The sequence below is a fragment of the Crocodylus siamensis genome, chromosome 3, assembly GCF_052110815.1.
Source record: "Crocodylus siamensis isolate JL-2025a chromosome 3, ASM5211081v1, whole genome shotgun sequence".
NCBI lineage: Eukaryota > Metazoa > Chordata > Crocodylia > Crocodylidae > Crocodylus > Crocodylus siamensis.
Genome location: NC_143397.1, coordinates 220,849,576 through 220,869,065, shown reverse-complemented (window position 1 = coordinate 220,869,065; position 19,490 = coordinate 220,849,576). Strand labels below are relative to the sequence as shown.

General features: G+C 45.0%; 1 pseudogene; it reads right to left on the bottom strand.

Annotated features, from left to right (window-relative positions):
- Positions 1-17,334: 17,334 nt before the first annotated feature.
- On the bottom strand, positions 17,335-18,194 carry LOC149869493 (uncharacterized; annotated as a pseudogene).
- Between the last annotated feature and the right edge of the window lie 1,296 nt (positions 18,195-19,490).

Here is a 19,490-nt window from a genome sequence, read left to right as displayed (position 1 = left end):
ACGTCTGTACCCTTTTTATAGTGACTTTCATCTCAAGATCTCGAAGTGCCTTATAAATATCAGTTATTTAGGCCGTACCATATCTTTGTGAGGTGATCACTTTGTAACTGCAAGATGAAGGTTTTATGGTTTACAAGTCTGTTCCTGGCTATAAAACCCTATTTGTGACTCACAATCTGCCACAAGTAGGGCAGATGTATTGCTGCTGATGGCAATGAGGGCTGTTGTAAACAGAGTTGGTATTTTGTTTTGCAATCACTTCCATTCAATTTTACTTCATCATTCAGGACTCTTCAGTTAGTTCAGTTAGCTATACTTTCCCAGTACTCTTTGCCAAGATCACACAGCTGTTTGTAAGTTCCTTCTGAGGATATCTGTATCACTTTCTCTTTGCCCACTTTGGATCCATGTCTTTCAATAGTAGTACATAGATAGAATGCTTCTGAGCTATTAACAGGACACAATCTAGGAACTGAAACAGAAAATACTCCACTTACCATGCACATATGTTTGATTTCACTGGGTACCACAGAAGCTTTGCATGGTGCCTGTGTAGGTGGAAAGAAATGTACTAAGAGCTTCCTACAGCCTAGGAGTCAAGTCATATTCTTCTCAGATGGGTGGGACACCACATTCATCCAGGGTTCCCTTTGTATAATTCTTCTATTAATCTGACTTATTTTTCCACAAGAGACAATGGATGGCATCATTTCATAGTACATACTCAAGCCATGATTCATAGATTCATAGATGCTAGGGTAGGAAGGGACTTCAACAGATCATCAAGTTTCACCCCCTGCCTAGGCAGGAAAGAGTGTTGTGGTCAGATGACCCCGGTCAGATGCCCACCCAGCCTTCTCTTAAAGACCCCCAGGTTAGGGGAGAGCACCACCTCCCTTGGAAGCCCATTCCAAATTTTGGCCACCCTTAGCATGAAGACGTTTTTCTGATATCTAGCTTAAATCTGCTCTCTGTCAGCTTGTGACCAGGTGCCCTGGTGAACAGAGCATCTCTGAACTCTTGCTGGGTCCCCCTAATTAATTTGTAGACAGCCACAAGATCACCTCTCAGCTTTCTCTTGCGGAGGTTGAAGGGGTCCATGTCCCTCAGTCTCTCCTCATACATAGGGCTTGTCCTGTAAGCCCCTAACCATATGAGTGGCTCTCCTCTGGATCTTCTCGAGTCTATCAACATCCTTCTTGATGTATGGCACCCAAAGCTGGATGCAGTACTCCAACTGCGGTCTGACCAATACCGCATAGACGGGAAGTATCACCTCCTTGGTTCTATTTGTCATGCATCTGCTGATGCATGATAGAGTGTGGTTAGCTTTGCTGATGATTTTGTCACACTGACGATTCATGTTCATCTTGGAGTCTGCTATGACTCCGAGATCCCTTTCTGCTTCTGTGCTGCTGAGAGGGTCACTTTCCAGCCAGTAGGTGTGCTGGATATTTTTGCGCCCTAGGTGCAGCACTCTGCACTTTGTCCTTGTTGTACTGCATCCTACTGTGCACTGCCCACTTTTCTAACCTGTCCCGTCTGCCTGCAATCGTTCCCTACACTCTGGAGCATGCACTTCACCCCACAATTTAGTATCATCCACAAACTTGGACAGAGTACACTTCACACCCACATCCAAGTCACTAATGAAGATATTGAGGAGTACAGGTCCAAGTACCGAATCCTGCGGGACCCGCTACCCACATCCTTCCAGGTCGATACCGCCTTGTCTACTACCAGTCTCTGGGTGCGACCAGTAAGCCAAATAATATATTTATATGCATATATTTGCCTCATATCTGTATAGATATAGATACAGATATAGGGCAAATATTTCACACACACACACACACACACACACACACACACACACTAATTACCAACATTTCATATAGCTTAGGGCAGGGTTCCAGTATAAAATTATTTTTGCTTTATTTTTGTCTGTTTAGTCATACAGGCTACCCAAACTGTGCACTGTAAAAGCTGTCTGTATTGAATATACTTAAAAAGACAGTTGAATTATAACTGTAAAGTCAGAGGTATTAATGCAACATTCCATCAAAATGCAGGAGCAGGAAGATTTTTACTCTATAAAACTTTTATTTTGCCATCCTGTTTATTCTATTATTTCATGTTGAAAATCTTTTTTAGAAAGAAAAATCAAGTCCGTTTTGCTCAGCTCAACAACCTGAAAGTAAAAAACAGGACAAAGTAAGAAGCAATTATCACCAGGAAAAATGAAGAACAGTTCCTTTAGTACCCCTCTAGACATTCAGGTACGGCATGATAGAATCGATGCAGGATCCATATAATTGCACCACACGTGCATGGCAGGAGGCATGATTATGGGGCTCCTGCTGCTTGTCATACAATGTACTGGTGAATTGCACAATAAATTTAGACTGGCCACATGTGCAAAGTAATTATTACATGATAAAAATGACTACCCAGCTAGAAAGAGAGCTAAACAGGTACAAAGTTAGTGCTTGAAAATGTGTAACAACTCTATAGCTGTTTTCTGTCCAGCTTTAATTGGAACATGTAGCAGGGCCCTTAGAAATGTATAAATAACATTGCCCTTCCTCTGTCTACTGAGGAGTGCACTTGCAAGGTTAAGTGCCATGATGTGCTTGCTTAATGGATTGTGCACTAGTTTTCAGTCTAAGAACTGACTTCCCTCCCAGTTTGCGTTAGAGAAACAATCATAGTTTCATAGTTGGTAAGGTTGGAAGGAACCTGAGCAGATCATCAAGTCCGACCCCTGCCATGGCAGGAAAAAGTACTGGGGTCAAATGACCCCAGCGAGGTGTTCATCTAGCCTCCTTAAAGACCCCCAGGGTAGGAGCCAGCACCACTTTGCTTGGAAGTTGGTTCCAGATCCTAGCCACCCTGACTGTGAAGTAGCGCCTCCTGATGTCTAGTCTGCATCTACCCTCTGCCAGCTTGTGACCGTTATTCCTAGTCATTCCTGGTAGTGCTCGGGGGAACAGGGACTCCCCCAGTGCCTGCTGGTCCCCTCTGACTAGTTTGTAACAGGCCACCAGATCCCCCCCTCAGCCTTCTCTTGTGGAGGCTGAACAGGTTCAGGTCCCATAGCCTCTCCTCATAGGTCCTGCCCTGCTGCCCCCCGATCATGTGAGTGGCCTCCTCTGGACCCTCTCCATGTTGTCCACATCCCTCCTGAAGTGCAGCGCCCAGAACTGGACGCAGTACTCCAGCTGTGGCCTGACCAGTGTTGCATAGAGGGAGAGGATCACCTCCTTGGACCTGCTTGAGATGCATCTGTGGATGCATGACAAGGTGTGGCTGGCCTTCCTGACTGCGTCCCCACGCTGTCAGCCCATGTTCATTTTGGCATCAATAATGACTCCAAGATCCTTTTCTGACTCTGCACTGATGAGAAGGGAGCTCCCCAGCCTGTAGGTATGGTGCTGGTTCTTCCTCCCCAGGTGCAGGACCTTGCACTTGTCAGTGTTGAATCCCATCCTGTTCTCATCCACCCACCCCTGTAACCTGTCAAGGTCCGATTGCAGCCTATTCCTCCCTTCTAGTGTGCCCACTTCCCCTCACATCTTAGTGTCATCTGCGAATTTGAACAGGGTGTTTTTTACCCCCTTGTTCAAGTCGCTGATGAAGATGTTGAACAGTGCGGGCCCGAGGACGAAGCCCTGGGGACCCCCACTACCCACATCCCTCTGGGTCGAAAATGACCTGTCCACCACCACTCTCTGGGTGCAGCCCTCCAGCCAGTTAGTGACCCATTTGACTGTGTAGGTGTTGACGCCACAGTCCCCTAATTTTTTAATGAGAATGGGGTGAGAGATAGTGTCAAATCAAGCTGTAGCTCTATTTGCAACCTCAGGACACATCCATACACACACATGCATTTGCAGCAGCTCAAATAGGAATGGCATACATTTGTGCTAGGGACTTTTGCCTCAGTGTACATGCCTGAACATGCACTTTGGTGTGGAGCCAGTTGTGCCACTTGGGGCAAAATGACCCTGCCCAGCTCCTCCCAGATCTGCAGCCAGGGGGAGAGCTAGAGCCTGGGGTCAGCACCTGTGCTGTCCCCAGCAGTATAAAACCCTGACCTGTGCTGGTCCCAGCGGTATAAAAAGTCACCCTGGTAAGCTGCTTAGGGCTATTTGCTCTCAGGAGCTTCTGGGGAACAAGCGGCGGGACCTGTTCTGCAAGGGTGTAGCTGGGGTGCTCCAGTGGCTGAGCCTGTACTCCACCCTCATCCCATGAGCCACTGGGAACCTCAGCTGGAGGTTCCTCCATTGAGCCATCACCATGGGCATGTATATGGTGAGCTTTACCAACACCTTGGCCTCCTGCCCCTTTTGCAGGCAGAGGGACACTGGTGTACATGACACTTGAGTGTGCCAGACTGCCACCCTTCCATCTCTACCTTGGAACCTCCTTCTGAGGTTCTGGATGAACTTTACTCCCCACCTTTTTATTTTTGGACACCCCATCCACGTCCCTACCAAGTTCCGGGACCTTCTGGCTAACCTCCTCCTGGCCCTGGCCAAACGGGCCCTGTACATGACAGGTACATGATTATGGCAGGGAAGGTGCCCAGGGACTGCGGGGCTGCTTTCCTTTCTCTGGTCCACACATGCCTCTGAGCAGAGCACCACTGGCCAGCATCCACAGACTCCTTGGATGCCTTTAAGGATTGGTAGGCATGGCACAGGAGGCTCTGCTCGGTGTCCCTCTTAGGAGCACTCATTTTCATGTTTTGACCCTTTGACCCTCACATCACTCCTATCCTGTTTTTGCCTTTGTTGTCCCAAGAATTTAGTTATGTCATTCAGCCATTGGCCCCGTACAGTAGGCACTACTAGTTAACGGGTGGGCCTTAGGGTCCATGGTAAACTGGATGATACACATAGACAGGATAGGATTTCATGTTTGCTTTTGGCTTTCTTATCATAGAAAAATTAGAGCTCCTCCTGACCCCTTCACTAACCAGGATGTGGGGACAGCTGCCCCTGCAGCCACACCTACTGCAAGCAGGTCTCAGCAGGTGCCACACTCCTGCCTCTCCACCCCCTGTGCCACCAGCCCAGCTGTGCCTGCTGCAGTGCTGCCTGACCCATGGTCTGTGCAGGGAGAATGGGCCCAGCCCGACATGACCCAGCCTGCTTGCGTGCCTTTGGGCAGGACCAGGACACATAGGCGATGCATGGGGGCATGTACCCCCCTGAAATTGGTGCTCCCTGGCCAGGGAGTGGGGAACACCAGCTGGTGCCCCTCTGAGAAGTGCCTATAGCACTCCCCCAGTAGGTGATCAGCCACTGGGGGACTCTCCCTGGTCAGCGAACAGCCACTGGGGTGACCCCCATTGGCGATCGGCATGCTCTAGCTGGGTAGGCTGGGCCCATTCTCCACAAGGGTCAGGCAGTGATGCACCATGGCCCACTTGTAGACACAAAGGTCCAAAGGCATCTCTCCGGAGGACCCACCTCCATCCAGGTTACCTCATGACATGGTCTGGGACCATGCCTTACCTTGCTTTTTTCTGTGGGTTTTGTTTTTTGTTTTCATACCTGGATTTCCAGGTATCAAATTTAGAGTCAGCACTGCATATATATATATATATATATATATATATATATATATATATATATATATATATATCCTACTGGCATAATTTGTTGGTTGTTTTTTCTGGTATAACAGCAAGGTGTTTTGTTGGCTATGTAAAATAATTCAGATTTCATTATAAAATACTGTCTTAAGCACATTTTTTAAGTGAACAACCTGGATTCTGGTTTATAGTCAGTAAAATGCCATTTACATGAATATGTATTTAGGTTCTGTTCCCAGTTCTACCATTAATTCATTATGTTATGAAATGTCAAAACTTCTCCATGCCTCAATTTTCCCACCAGGATAATGAGGATAATAATACTGACCCATCTGTGTAAATTACTGGGAGCTATATTTGCAAAGTGGTATTGTTTGTGAAAGGAGCATGTTTATCTTTACATTTATATGACATTTATCATATATAAATGATCTCAGAATGCTACCACTGTATAAATATTCAATAATAATGATAATAATGATAACAGTAATAATAGCTGACTTTTATCTTTCCTGATTTATATTTTAAAACATATTGAGTCTTTCTCCTTTGACTGCCCATTAACAAGTACCAAAAGATAAATCCTACAGTCATATGAATTTATTGCCATTGTACAAATCTAGGGTAGGTTTTTTGCACTGAAGAAGTGACTGGATTAAGCGTCCAATATTTTTACATTTTGACTGCTGAAAAATTTGTTACAGAATTCTTAACTAGACAAATATAAGGGGATATTTGGGGGACTGACTTCCAGATCCAAGATGCAGCAGGCATCTGGTGCCAGGGGAGGGCAGCTGGTAGCCAGCCTGGTTACATACAAAACTGATCCCTACACTCCCCTCCATAAATCCCCCAGATGATGGACATGTAGAAAGTTTTGCTAATTTCAGGTGACAGCCCTCTTCCCAAGGAGTGCCAGGGCCCTTGGGCCCGACTGTACTCAGCATCCAGTTCCCCAACCATCCCCCTCATGCCTCACTGAATCCCGATCTGCCCCCTCCCTGCCCCACTAAGTCCTACCCCACTGGCCCACTGCCACATGAATCCAGAACACCCTTCATAGACTCATCTTCATCATGCTCCAGTCCCCCTGACCCTTCACCATCCCCTTCACATCCTACTGAGCTCTTCCCGGCCCCTCTTAGCATGCAAACTTCATTGCAACCCCCCCAGACTTCCTGGCATCTTCTCACCCACAATCCCTCTTGTTCCCAATGTCAAACCTCTTGCATGCTATGTCATCCTCACAGACCCCACCACTCTCCTCAGCCCTAAACCCCATCTGCCTCTCACACCTCCTCACCCCCCAGAACCCTAGTTTCTCCTCACCCCACACCCTCTACCCCACAGGTTTCCCTCTCCCCAAAAGCCCCTTGATGCCTGTGACCCACTGTCCATTCCCTCATGGCCTCTGGGAAACCTTCCTCTTCAACACCCTTCCCAAACAGTTCCCTCCACCTTTTGCAACCCCTTACCATGGGGGAGGAGGAAGCAGAGCTGTAACTGGTCCCCTGTCCTCCCCCTCCCGTTCTGCCTCTGATTTATTGTAGATTTGAATCCCCTAGGAACATAGCCACCCACTACAGGTTTCTAGGTAGTGGCATACCTTTATCTGGGCACCCTAGGGAGAGAAACATTATCATTATAATTGTGAGGAAAAGCTAACTTGTTTAGAGGAAGATCAAGGATTGATAACACGTATGAAGTGAAGACCAGAAATCAAGTGGATTATGCTATGAAGTCAATTGATTCCCTCAGCCACCTGAATACAAATGCAGCTGTCTGTGCCAGGAAGTTTGCTTTAAACTTTCAGTCGAGCAGGAATCAAATAGGGGAGGAGGAGAGGCAGAGAGCATATATTTTAAGGAGATTAAAATGTGTTATAACAGACAAACCTTTATGAACTCAGAGCATCCAGTTCTTAACACAGCAAACACCAACCTAGAAACATATGTGGTGAGCAATAACAGTCATAAATCTTATAAGATTATGTGTTCCTAATGTAAGATTTCAGCCTGATCCATTTTGTTAACAGTTCCAGACTTCAGCATGATTCAATCAAGTTTTGCTTAATCTGAATTTATTTACTCTTGGTGATGATGATTCATTGAACATGTCTGTAGTTCAGTCTGTTGAGCTAATTTATCAGGCATTTTGATGGACTGGTGATTTGTCTTCTCTGAACATTTCATAGTTTATTTATTTATATCACCAAATAAAATCTGGATTGTGTAGAACAAGAGCTCCAGTTCTGCTAAGAATTAAGCATTCCTCAGTGATTCCTTTAGTAACAGGAAACTCTTGTAGATAGGCATTCTCATTGCACTTTAGCCAAACAACCAAGCCAGGAAAACTCTAGTGCTGATCTGCAGATCCAATTCACTGTATTAAACTTTCTGGTCTAATTCAGGTGGACTTGTATGTGTTTCAGAGATACAACCCTGCACATCTGAGAATCAAGTTCATCTGTGCAGGAGACAGTTTTCTTGGGGGCCAGCCATGGAGTGAACTCCCACAGGAACTAAGAAAACTCACAAAACTCACCACTTTCTGCTCCAAGAGGAAAAATAACAGTGCAACTGCAGCAAGGGCAGGTTTATCGTCTCTCGCTTTCGTTTAGCTGGCCTGGGTAACAATAGCAGGGGAAACTGTGTCATGGACTTCAGTGTAGGGTCCTAAGCGAGGCTTGTACTAGCTGTGTCTATGTCTTTCTATCTATCTGCGTCTTCAAGGGAAAAGGCATTACATATTGTGGTGAAGTCTGTGTCATCACTTCCTCACTCCTACTGTCACTTGTGCTAGTTAAATATCACCCCAGCTATTGTTAGGCGTAAGGTGCATTTCTTTAACCATGCCTTCTGTAACATAAATGTGTAGCAACAGATGTGTGTGCATATTTAAAAATTCCAACAGTAAATAATATTCTTCTGTCCCTGTGGAGAGAACGAAAGGACAAAGGCATGACAAACATCAATTATATTACTTAATGTGCTCCTGGAATTCACTCAAATACCAGCGATGTAACTAGTAAGTATTGTGGGGGCAAAATCCTGTGGGAGGGCAGCATGCATATGTGCGTGTGTTTGTGTGGGGGTGTGATAAGTTGCTATGCAGTCGAGAGTGGAGACAGGTTGGGCAAATCAATCTTACCTGCCCTGGGGACTCAAAGTCCTCTGTCAGCTCGAGTCTGGTTGCTGTTGCATATGGACTCCCCAGGGGATGGCATTCTGGCATCCTCTCCAAGTCAGTACCTGTGGCTGGTGCTGGTAACCATATCTAGTTACACTACTGTCAGATACCTCAGCGATTGATATGTTATGAGAACATAGATAAAACAGAACAGAGCAATGAAAGCGCCTTTTCCCCCAAAATGAAATGTGTATTCACCATATACAGTGGTGAATGTTAAATTGCTTTTCCACTCTAAACTGGTTCACTGGTGTAAGTTACATCAGCACTGGATTTGGCCCAAAGACTGCCTTATGAGTTGCACCAGCTCAAAATTTTGTCTATGAACATTATATATATACAGGAGTTGTTAAACTCTCCCTTAAATTCTTTGTTGCGCAATTCCAAGTAAGTAATCGTGACTGTATGAGATAATAGATCAGGAAAGATGCGCTTTCTTTTCTGTACTGCTCCATTCTGTGTTTCGTTTATGCTGTGAGTTAGTTTACAACTACAAAATACAAAACAATTCATATGTATCTAAGGAAAGGTAATATGTGTGAGAACTATTCCAAATATATTTGGCATGTTTAAACACATCCTTTCAGCTTGTCTGCTTTCGAATAGCTTCTGAGTGATATTAATAATAATATAATTTATTTTGGTTGATTGATTCTCTGACTATTGCTCCTACACTCAAGACATGCTGCTTCCAAGCTTGGCTGCATTTCATTTTTAGAGAATTAAATTATTTTCCTCAATCATTTATTGTATTTCTTCATAACAGAAAGATCTATCTGTGTCTTTAAGGAGAAAGGCATTAGATATTCAAAAGTTCTTTGGCTCCAATTCTCCACTTGTGTAACATCTCTGTCCTTCTGTTGACTTTACTGGAGATGATTCTAATTTAGGCCGATATAATGAGAGGTTAATTTGGCATTTTGTGTAGACAGTTCAGGTAATATAATTATTTTATGATCAAACTACGCTAAAATATAAAACATTTGGTACTATTCAGTGAACACAAAACTTCCCATGGTATAAAGCTGATTTACAGGTGTAAATTAGGAATAAACCCTGTAGGGGATCAGAGTTGGGACTATATAGTTTAATTCAGGAGTCAGACATGAGCACACTTATTTTGCATCATGTTGCGAGGAAGGCACAGAGGATTCCTATCAAAGCACAGATCCCAAAATATCTAATTGTCACTTTCACCTGCTCAGCATATTCCATTCTTGTGATATAGGCTAGTTTATTGTACCTTGAGCGTGGTGAGAAGGCAGGTACACTTATAACAGCACCCAGAATTTTTAAAAACCTCTTAGCTGTGGCTGCCTATACATGTGCTCTGATGCATTCTAATTAGAGTACGTTGGAGAAGACTCGATTAATTGGGCCTGCTCTGCATTCTAATTAGAATGCTCTAACATCACTGCAGTGTCATGTATTAGGTTTTAGTCAACTGAGCTTTAGTTAAAGCATCCCATGGCCATTTTTAAAAGCGCATGTGATGATATGGCATTTAAATTAGAGTGGCTCTCTGGGAATGGCTTTAATTAAAACACCCCCTCCACTCCCGAGCATGTGTAAAGGTAGCCTATATGGTGAAACTGCCCCAGGGTTAAAGTTTGATATTTTTGGCCTCTTTTGGTTTTCTCATACTTGACAGAACAGTATAACTATTCTGTTAATGTGATTGTACCCTTATATAGTATTTCCAAAAAGTACTATGTAAAAATCCATCTTGTTATGAGCTGTAGGATTTATATGATAAACAAATCAAACCAAACGCTCCTTGCCTTCTTTTTTTCCTTGTTTGCTCCAGGCAGCTGTTAAACCAGCTCCAGTGCCCCAGGTTTGAAAATACAGCTCCAAACATGTCTTCTTCTTTCTTTCTTCCTGGTGCATGAGGACTCATTTTACAATGTAGTACAGCCATTTGTGGGAACATAGAAGTTGACAAATAATTTTTATAAGATAATTTTCAAGTGGAGTGACACTGATACAAGGAATTTTGTGCTCTGAATGAAATGGAAGGGATCCACTGTCTGTAGGTGAAGCCTTTATAAGGCACTAAAGTTATATAATCAAACAGATGTGAAAAACCTACCTGCTTGGGACAGCTAAGGAAAAGATTTGGATCCCCACTCAGTTGCTAACTAACCCTGAGGGTGCCTAAATTCCATTGGGTGCATGAATACTTATCAGTAACATGCCCTAAGTGCATAAATGTTTGCTTCTGGGCATGCCCAGAACCATCTAAGTCTTGACTGAGCAGCTCAATGCCTCACTCACACCAAAGCCCTGTTGGAATTCACAAAACAAGTTTTCTATCAGATCTAGCCCTAACCAAACAACTGGAGCTGTAGCCTCTTCTTACCCAATATCTTAATGGTTAAAGCATGGCTATAGGATGAGTACTTCAGTATTCTACATTAATTAGTCACTGAAGAAGGGAATGGAGCCCTAGTTTACATCTTCCATAACTAGTTGGGTAGGGAATCATACTCATGTCCTTCCCCACCCCCTGTCTAGTGAATATTTAGTAATCTAGGCAAAGTGAAATACCTTAAATAGTTGGGACTGAGACAGTCCCAGCCCAGAATCATGTGAAACCTGATGGTTAAGGCACTCTCTCAGAGGTATAAGATGGGGGTTCAAGTCCCTCCTGGCAGGAATTTGCATTCAGATCTCCCATAGCCCAGGTGAGTGCGCTGCCCTGCACAATGCTGCTAGGTGAAAGGAGAGTGGCATCTCCCCCATGCTATGTGAGAAAGGGCTGATTTTGGCAATTAGCTTCAGGAGAGGGAGATTGTAGCTGTGAATCCAGATTGGAGAGGGGTGCCCAACTTTCTCTGAAGGGGAAGTTATTCCTGTCCTTGGTATTTCCTACTAGTCAGCTTAGGCTTCTTCCTGCTCAGTATCTTGGCTTTTGTGCATCCCTTTCTTCAGTGTCCAGCTCAGAACTGTGGTCTTCACTCAGTGACAAGACACCTAAACCCCTTTATGCATCTAGCACTTTGTGTTTCTCTCCAAGCTTAAGCTAGAGCAGTTCGTGCCTGGTCTATATAGTGCCTATGTACTTCTGTAACTACTTTGGTTAGGAGTGTGATTTTGTTATTGACATAGTTATACCAGTACAAGCTCTTACACAAATATAGTGTCTTTTGCTAGTGTAATTTATTCCTGTACTATGCAAGAGAAGTCATGTTAACAAGAGGCATCTTCAGAGATAACCTGAGCAGGCTGCAGGCCTGGGGCAAATCAGCCTGTGTGGGGCCCTGCCCAGACGTGAGGAAGCCAGCGGCGGACTTGGCTGGGGGGAGGGGGCATCTTTATAAGTATTTAACTACACACACAGTAGGGAAATCATGATGTTTAACTACATTTAAGGTGGTACAGCTCCCTAGTCCTGCCAAAGCCCTGGCATGTGTACAAGAACTGCCAATGGTAGAAAGATGACAGTCCCCACAGTGAGAGGAAGTTCTTGATTACAGGTGTGACTGGTGCCTCCTGAGTGTGTGTGGGTGTGTGTGTGGGGAGGGGGCACAATTTGTGGGCGGGTCAAAAGCCCCATATCCACTCCTATACTTCTGTGCCATGGCTTAGTGCCCCCCTCCCCCAACACACTACTGGCCCATGTGGCAAAAAAACTGCCCTGTCCTGAGCAGGGCCAAGTCAGGGGCCAATCTCAGGAGGAGCATGTGTCCCCCCGCCCCCCTACCAGTCACCTGTGCTTGATTAATCAGAGTAATAAGCAGTGAAGAAGGCTCCATAGATGATTCTTTCTATCCTCTCCATCCTCCTGTACTGCAGTACATGCTCTCACATACTTTGTTCAATTTAGTTTTAAGTGATACCGGGCAATGAAGCTTCCATCAGTTACTTGGGTGAATATTCTACAGTCTGATCAAACTCACCCTATTTCTGATATTGTCTTTGTTTCTTTGTGCTGTTTACTTCACCATAAACCATTCCTTCACCTTTGGACTTTTACACCTTTCAAACACATGACGGTACCTAGGGGTGGTTCCTCAGCTACACTGAAGTTAGTGCTCCTTAACTTTAAGAAACATTCAATATCCACATTTAGTTGCCATTGTGTTCAGCTGTTCTTAGAATCATAGAGCCATAGAACATTAGGAGACCTCAGGAGATCATCTAGTCCAACCGCCTACTCAAAGCAGGACCATCCTCAACTAGATCATTCCAGCCAGGGCTTTGCCTTGAAAACCTCAGGATGGGGTTTCCACCGCCTCTCTAGGTAACCTGTTCCAGTGCTTTACCACCCTCCTAGTAAGAAAGTTTTTTTTTTTCCAGCTATCCAATCTAAACCTCCCTTGCTGCAGCTTGAGACCATTGCTCCTTGTTCTGTCATCTGGCATCACTGAGAACAGTCCAGCTCCATCCTCTTTAGAGCTCCCCTTCAGGTAGTTGAAGGCTGCTATTAAATCCCATCTCAGTCTTCTCTTTTGCAGACTACATTAGCCCTTTTCCCTCAGCCTCTCCTCATAAGTTATGTGCTCCAGCCCCCTCACCATTTTCATTGCCCTCTGCAGGACTTTTTCCAATTTGTTCACATCCTTCCTGTAGCGGGGGGCCCAAACCCAGTACTCCAGCTATGGCCTCACCAGCGCAGAATGGAGGGGAATAACTACATCCCTTGATCTGCTGGCAACACTCCTTGTCTACTTAGTTCCTCATAAATCAATCCCTTGAACTTCTTGTTTGGGATGTGCCTTTCTCAAGGAGCTCAAATCCAGTTTGTTGACCACCAGCATTGCTAGGGCCTTCAACATGTCTCTCTAACACCCAATGTCTGTATTTCAAATTGTTCTTCCTCTTCCACAGTGCAATCCTGTATTCATCCAATTGAAATCTCATTGTACTTTCCAGCCTCTCTTTGTAGCATGTCTCTTCTCATTGTTTTTTGCAACACCTCCCAGATCAGTATAATCTATTAAACTAAGAATTCACATGCTGTTTACTGTTCTCTCCCAGATTGTTAATAATGATATTAAATAAAACCAGACACGAAGCAGATCTCAACAGCCCCCCTTCTGAGATCCTCCCCCACCAACTCTTTATGCTGCTGTTTATTGTTCCTTCCTCTCTGTTTATGGACCATCAGCCTGCATTCAATCTGTGAGACAGTGCACTTATCCAAGCCAACTTGCATTTGTTTTTCAAGGCATATTTTGTACCAGAAGCTTTTCTCAGATGCTGCTCTATAGCTGGTCCTGCATTCCCTTCACCCATTAGTTTTGTAATTCAATCAGAAAGAAATGATCAAGTTTGTCTGGCGTGATTTGTTCTTTATTAACCCAGAGGGACAAAATTCATGCCTGATGTAAACAAGCCCAATTTCACTGCTGTCAATAGAACTGCACCTGCCCGCACCACTGGTGACTTTTCCCTGTACTTTTCATTGTGTACAATTCCATAATACTCATTAGCTCATTCCCTTAGAGCCTAGAATGTGGATCATCTGGACTAATGTGTTTGTTTTTCCCCTTAAGTACCCACATGTGGCTGCTGAAGATTTTTTTTATCTTTGTGGAGTAAGTGTGTCCCAGATAGATTTTGACCAAAAAAAAAAAAAAAAGGTTTAAGCCCCAGCTGGTTTTGAGAAAGTCACATGGTTAAAAAATAATCTCCAATGGAAATTTCATCCCTCCTATACCACAGGAGGACCTTTGTTTGGGAGTGAGTATTTTTGAGGCATCTGAAGAGAGAGTTCAGATACCAGGAACCATTGCATTTCTCCCGTCCCTTAGTTTTTATAATTTGTGCGGCGGTAACACCTCAGTACCCCATCCTGGGGTACGCACAGCGGCAAGATCCACCCCCACATCCCCCAAACGAGCTGCGACACCATCCCACCTGGGCAGTGCCTCACCCAGCCCCTCCCTCACCACAGAAGCCTTGATCTGCCCCTCCACACCCCTTCCCTCCCCACTCCCCGTCCATCACAACAGACTTGCCAGGGCTCCATTGTACTTGGTACTTTACAAATATATAACATCTGTGGTGGTGAAAAATGGAGCCCTGAGGGTCTCTGGAAGTTAACAGGAATATTTTCAGTGTTTGCACTGAGAAGGGGAAATATTCTCTGGAGTCCTTCTTCCACTGATAGCAGATACCAGGGGTGATCTCAGAAAGGCAAATCACAGAATCTGTTCTTTTGCTGACAACTTGGGAAATCCTGCCATCCTCTTCTTTTTTCATTCTCTTTCTAGTTAGGGGCCGATTTTAAGAAACAGCTCAGAAGCTCATTGATTTCAGAAACCTCATTGATTTTTCTGCCTCCTCATTTAGTAATGGGTGGCTTTCTTAGGAGCCAGCTGGCCCATTCCCCCACAATAAAGCCTTCACTGGAGGGGCTCTCTGGAAAGGTAGGTAAACTTCTTTTAACATATGTTCTCACATGAGTGTAGGAGACAGCTGTACCCTTTCAGCAGTGGGTTACTTGACCGCTGTGCCAATGGCTTCATTCCATGCTGGGGTCCTGAAATACACTTCGTTGCATGGGGAGAAATTCCAGAATTTGCTATATGTATATGACCCTCTATGGGCCCCATCTCCCACTGAGCCTTTATTTTTATTAATAGCTTGAATTCCCTCAGTGCCTAGGAGCTTATTCATGGAGAAGAACTCCATTATGCTAGGTGCTTAACATACACTGAACAATAAAAAAGGCCCTTGCCTTAGGGAGCTTACAAGTTAAGACAAGTGATGACAGATAGATGAAGACAGACAGGTGGAGACTAGTATCAGGGAACAATGAAACTATCAGCCTAAGCACATCCATGACTTGTCAGAGTTATCAAAGGGTTTTCTTTTGGTAGGCATCACAGCAAAATGTGTTTAAGGAGTGTTCTCGAGGAGGATAATGAGACAGTTTCTTTGAGAACAAGAAGTAGGTGAGGGAGGCTGGCATTGTGAGCCAGTCTGAGTTGGGACTACATCTCAGTCCTGAATGAGAGACAAGAGTGGTAATGGACCAAAAAAGGGCCTTAAAAGTGGCAAACAGCTGATATTTAGCAGCAACATAAATTAGGCCATGTGATCCCATGCTGCTACAGGTGATTGCTTCCACTACATTAGCTAGCTTGTTTAAAGTAAGCAAATATTTCTATATTACACCACAGTCTGAAGTGTAGTTATACCCTAAATCTGGTCTCTATTGTGAGGGGAACAGAGCCAAAAGACAGCCAGAGGTTAAGAAGAGCGTATAGGAGGGAACTGGGAGTGAATGAAAGGGGAATAAGGAGATAGGATGGCCTCACTGGAGCAAATGAAAAGGTTAAAGGAAGAGACCAGATAAGAAGCTGCTGTGTCTGACAGGGGATGCATCTACACATGCAATTAATTTGAAGCAATAAATGCCAGCGCATATTGTACTGGAGTTTATTGCTCCCAGGTGCACTGTTTGAATGTGTGCCTGGGACTACAGCATGTTGAGCCAGATCAGTCAGCTTGCCAGCCTGGGGCTGCTCCAACCCAGCTCAATGTGCTATGGAGAGGTTGGCTGGGGCATGGGGGTGGGGGCTAATGCCCTGGCTGGGGAATAAGGGTGCTCCAGTGTGCAGCTAATCAGCAGACAGCCTCTGCACTGAAGCGCCCTTGTGTGACAGCCAGCCGGGTCAGCGCCTACGCATGTGTTGCTGCACAGAAACTCCACAGCAGGATAGTACTTGTATTTACTATTAGTTTCTAGGGCTGTGTGAAATGGCACTGTTCTGGTTCGACTTGCGTTTCAACGTTTTGACAGAACAGCATTTTGCTTCAAATTTTTGTTTTGATTTGAAATCGCTGTTCCGTTTTGTTTCATCAAAACAGTGGCATTGTTTTGAGGATGTTTCAACATTTGGCCCTGAGGCTATAATGGGGAAGCTTGAAACGTCCTCTCTCATCTCATTTGGCAAGCAGATTGGGGGCCTGCAACCCCAGGAGGACTGCGGGAGCTGTGCAATCGGGCTGAGTTCCCTTGCCCAGCCCAATCGATTGCAGTGCTGGGGAGGGGAACTCAGCTCAGCTGGGCTGAGTTAGCCACTGGCTGGACACAGGCCTGGGTAAAGTGTACCCAGTGTATCCTTTAACTTGTGAATGTCTATTTAGCATATTACAGGGGTATAGGTTGTAGTCGTGTTGGTCTAAGGACATAGGCAGACAAGGGTCTTTGTGTGAATTTGATATCTTTTATTAGACCAACTTAAATAGTTGGAAAACAATTATTAAGCAAGCTTTCGGGTTCAAAAACCCTTCGTCAGGCTAAGGAAGTTTCTGCAGTTGATGTGTGCTCTTCCTGGATGGAATGAAAAGTAAAGCAGCCAGAGGCTGGTCTGGTCTGCGTACAAGACAGGCAGTCAGTGAAAATGTAGATTAAGGAATCAACGGGTGAGAGACAGGCTGGGGTGGGGGGAGAAGAGAGAGAAGGGGGATGAATAGTGGAGAGATACCTGGGGAGTCAGATGTCAAGCAGATTATAATGTGTCATAAATCCAGTGTCTATATTTAGTCCATGATTTTTAGTATCCAGGAGGTTGATGAAGTGCAGTTCATAGGCTTGTCTCTGGGAAGTGTTTTGTAAGTTTCCTTTGAGGATCAGGACTGAGAGATTGGAGAGAGAGTGTTTTTCTTGTGAGAAATGTGCCCCCATAGGTAATTGGGTATTCCTGTCTTTGATAGATTTCCGGTGTGCGTTCATTCTGGTGCGCAGTTGTTGTCTGGTCTCTCCTGCGTATTTTCCATCAGGGCATTTGGTGCATTGGATGAGCTGTATTACATTTCTGGAGGTGCAGCTGTAAGATCCAGGAATGCTGATGGCTCTGTTGTGGGGTGTAGTAATTGTTGGGGTGGTGGAGATGTGTTGGCAGGTTTTGCATTTCTTGTCATGGCGTGGTCTGGATCCTTTTGGTGTGTTCTGGGCTTGAGGAGGTTTGCTTCTGGTGATGAGGTTAGCAAGGTTCGGTGCTTGTTTGAAGGCTCAGATGGGTGGTTTTGGGAAGATCTTTTTAAGAGTAGGGTTTCTTTCTAGTATGGGTTGCAATTGTTTGAGGATTTTCCATACAGGCTCAAGGGAGGGGTGATATGTCATAACCAGCTGTGTGCGATTTGTGGGGGAGTTTCTTCTGTATTGCAGGAGTTCTTCACATGGTATCCGGGTAGCTCTTTCAAACATGCGATCTATCTCTCTAGAGGAGTGTTCTTGCTGGGTGAAAGCCTTTACAAGATTGGTGAGGTGGCAATCCCGGGTGTTCTCTTCAGTGCAAATTCGGTGGTATCTGAGGGCTTGGCTGTATATCACAGTTTTTTTGGTGTGTTTAGGGTGATTGCTGGTTCTGTGCAGATATGTAAGTTGGTCTGTGGGTTTCTTGTATAATATGGTCTGTATTTTATCATTCTGGATACTGATCATTGTGTCTAAAAAGGAGTATTCTAGAGAAAGTCAGACGGAGGGACGGTGATTGTTGATTTTCTGATGGAACTCAATCAGAGACTGTAGGTTTTCAGTCCATATGATGAAGATGTCATCAATATATTTTAAGTATAACAAGGGTTTGATGGTGTAGTTCTTGAGAAAGTCTTCCATGTGGCTCATAAAAAGGTTGTCATACTGTGGGGCTGTCAGAGAAATTTGCTCTGTGTGTGCTGCCAGGACGAAAGCTACCAGGCATGTGCCATGGCGATGGGCCTTGCAGGTGCCCTTTTCATGACCTGTTGGCCTGTCACTCAGGCCTGACCTAGTTTTTCTTTGGCGCAGACTCAGTTGCCTCACAGAGCTTGCAGCTGGGCATGCTCAGAGACAAACTGGAATGAGGTCACCCTTCGGAAAATTCACTCAGTCAAGCAGCCTGATTGGCCACAGGACTGCTTTAAAAGTTCAGTGAGCCCCTCCCTCGGGGGGAGATCGCATTAGCTGAAGACAGAGGCTGCTGCTGTAGGGACTGTCTCTCAGTCAGGCTTTAGGGCCTATCGATCTCCTCCTTTGCTTCCGTCGTTTGGTATTTCATATTACTCGCTCTGTTACGGCTTTGACTCTGCTCACCTGGCTTCCGATTTACCTTGGCGCTGACTACTGACTACGATTCTGGATCATCCATTGAACTTTGTTTGCAACCTCGGCTTGATTCACCTGGTTTTGACCTCGGCTTCCAACATCACTGCTTTTCATCGTTGTCCCACGGGACTGGCATCACGCGACTTACTGTGTACAGCGTGTTACAGTTTTTCGTTTCGTTGTTTGTGTTCCCCATTAATGAGCTGTTGACCAGCCCTGGGACTAGGTCTTCAGACTGAACCTTGTGGGCCAACAGACCCCTTTGTTGTTTACTATTGTTGTAACTGTAACTGAAGACATGGCTGCCTACACCTAAAGCATAAGTCAAATAAATTCTTCTTGTTTACAACCATCAAGCTTTTGTGCCACCCCGACTCAACCGCCGCTAATCCCAACCTGTTCGCATCCAATTTGCCCCCACCTGGCCAACCCATCATGACCGAGGAGACTGTGAGCTTGGCTCAGCCAGCTGCCCGGACCCTTCTCGACAGGGGCCATTTTGGTTGCCCATAGCTGTTCCCATCATTTGGAAGAAGTGTTGGTTATTAAAAGTGAAATTGTTGTGTGTGAGGATGAAGTGTATAAGGTTAGTAATATCTTTGGGTCTGTATTCTGAGTTGTAATCTTGTTCCTGTAGATATGTAGGGCAGGCTT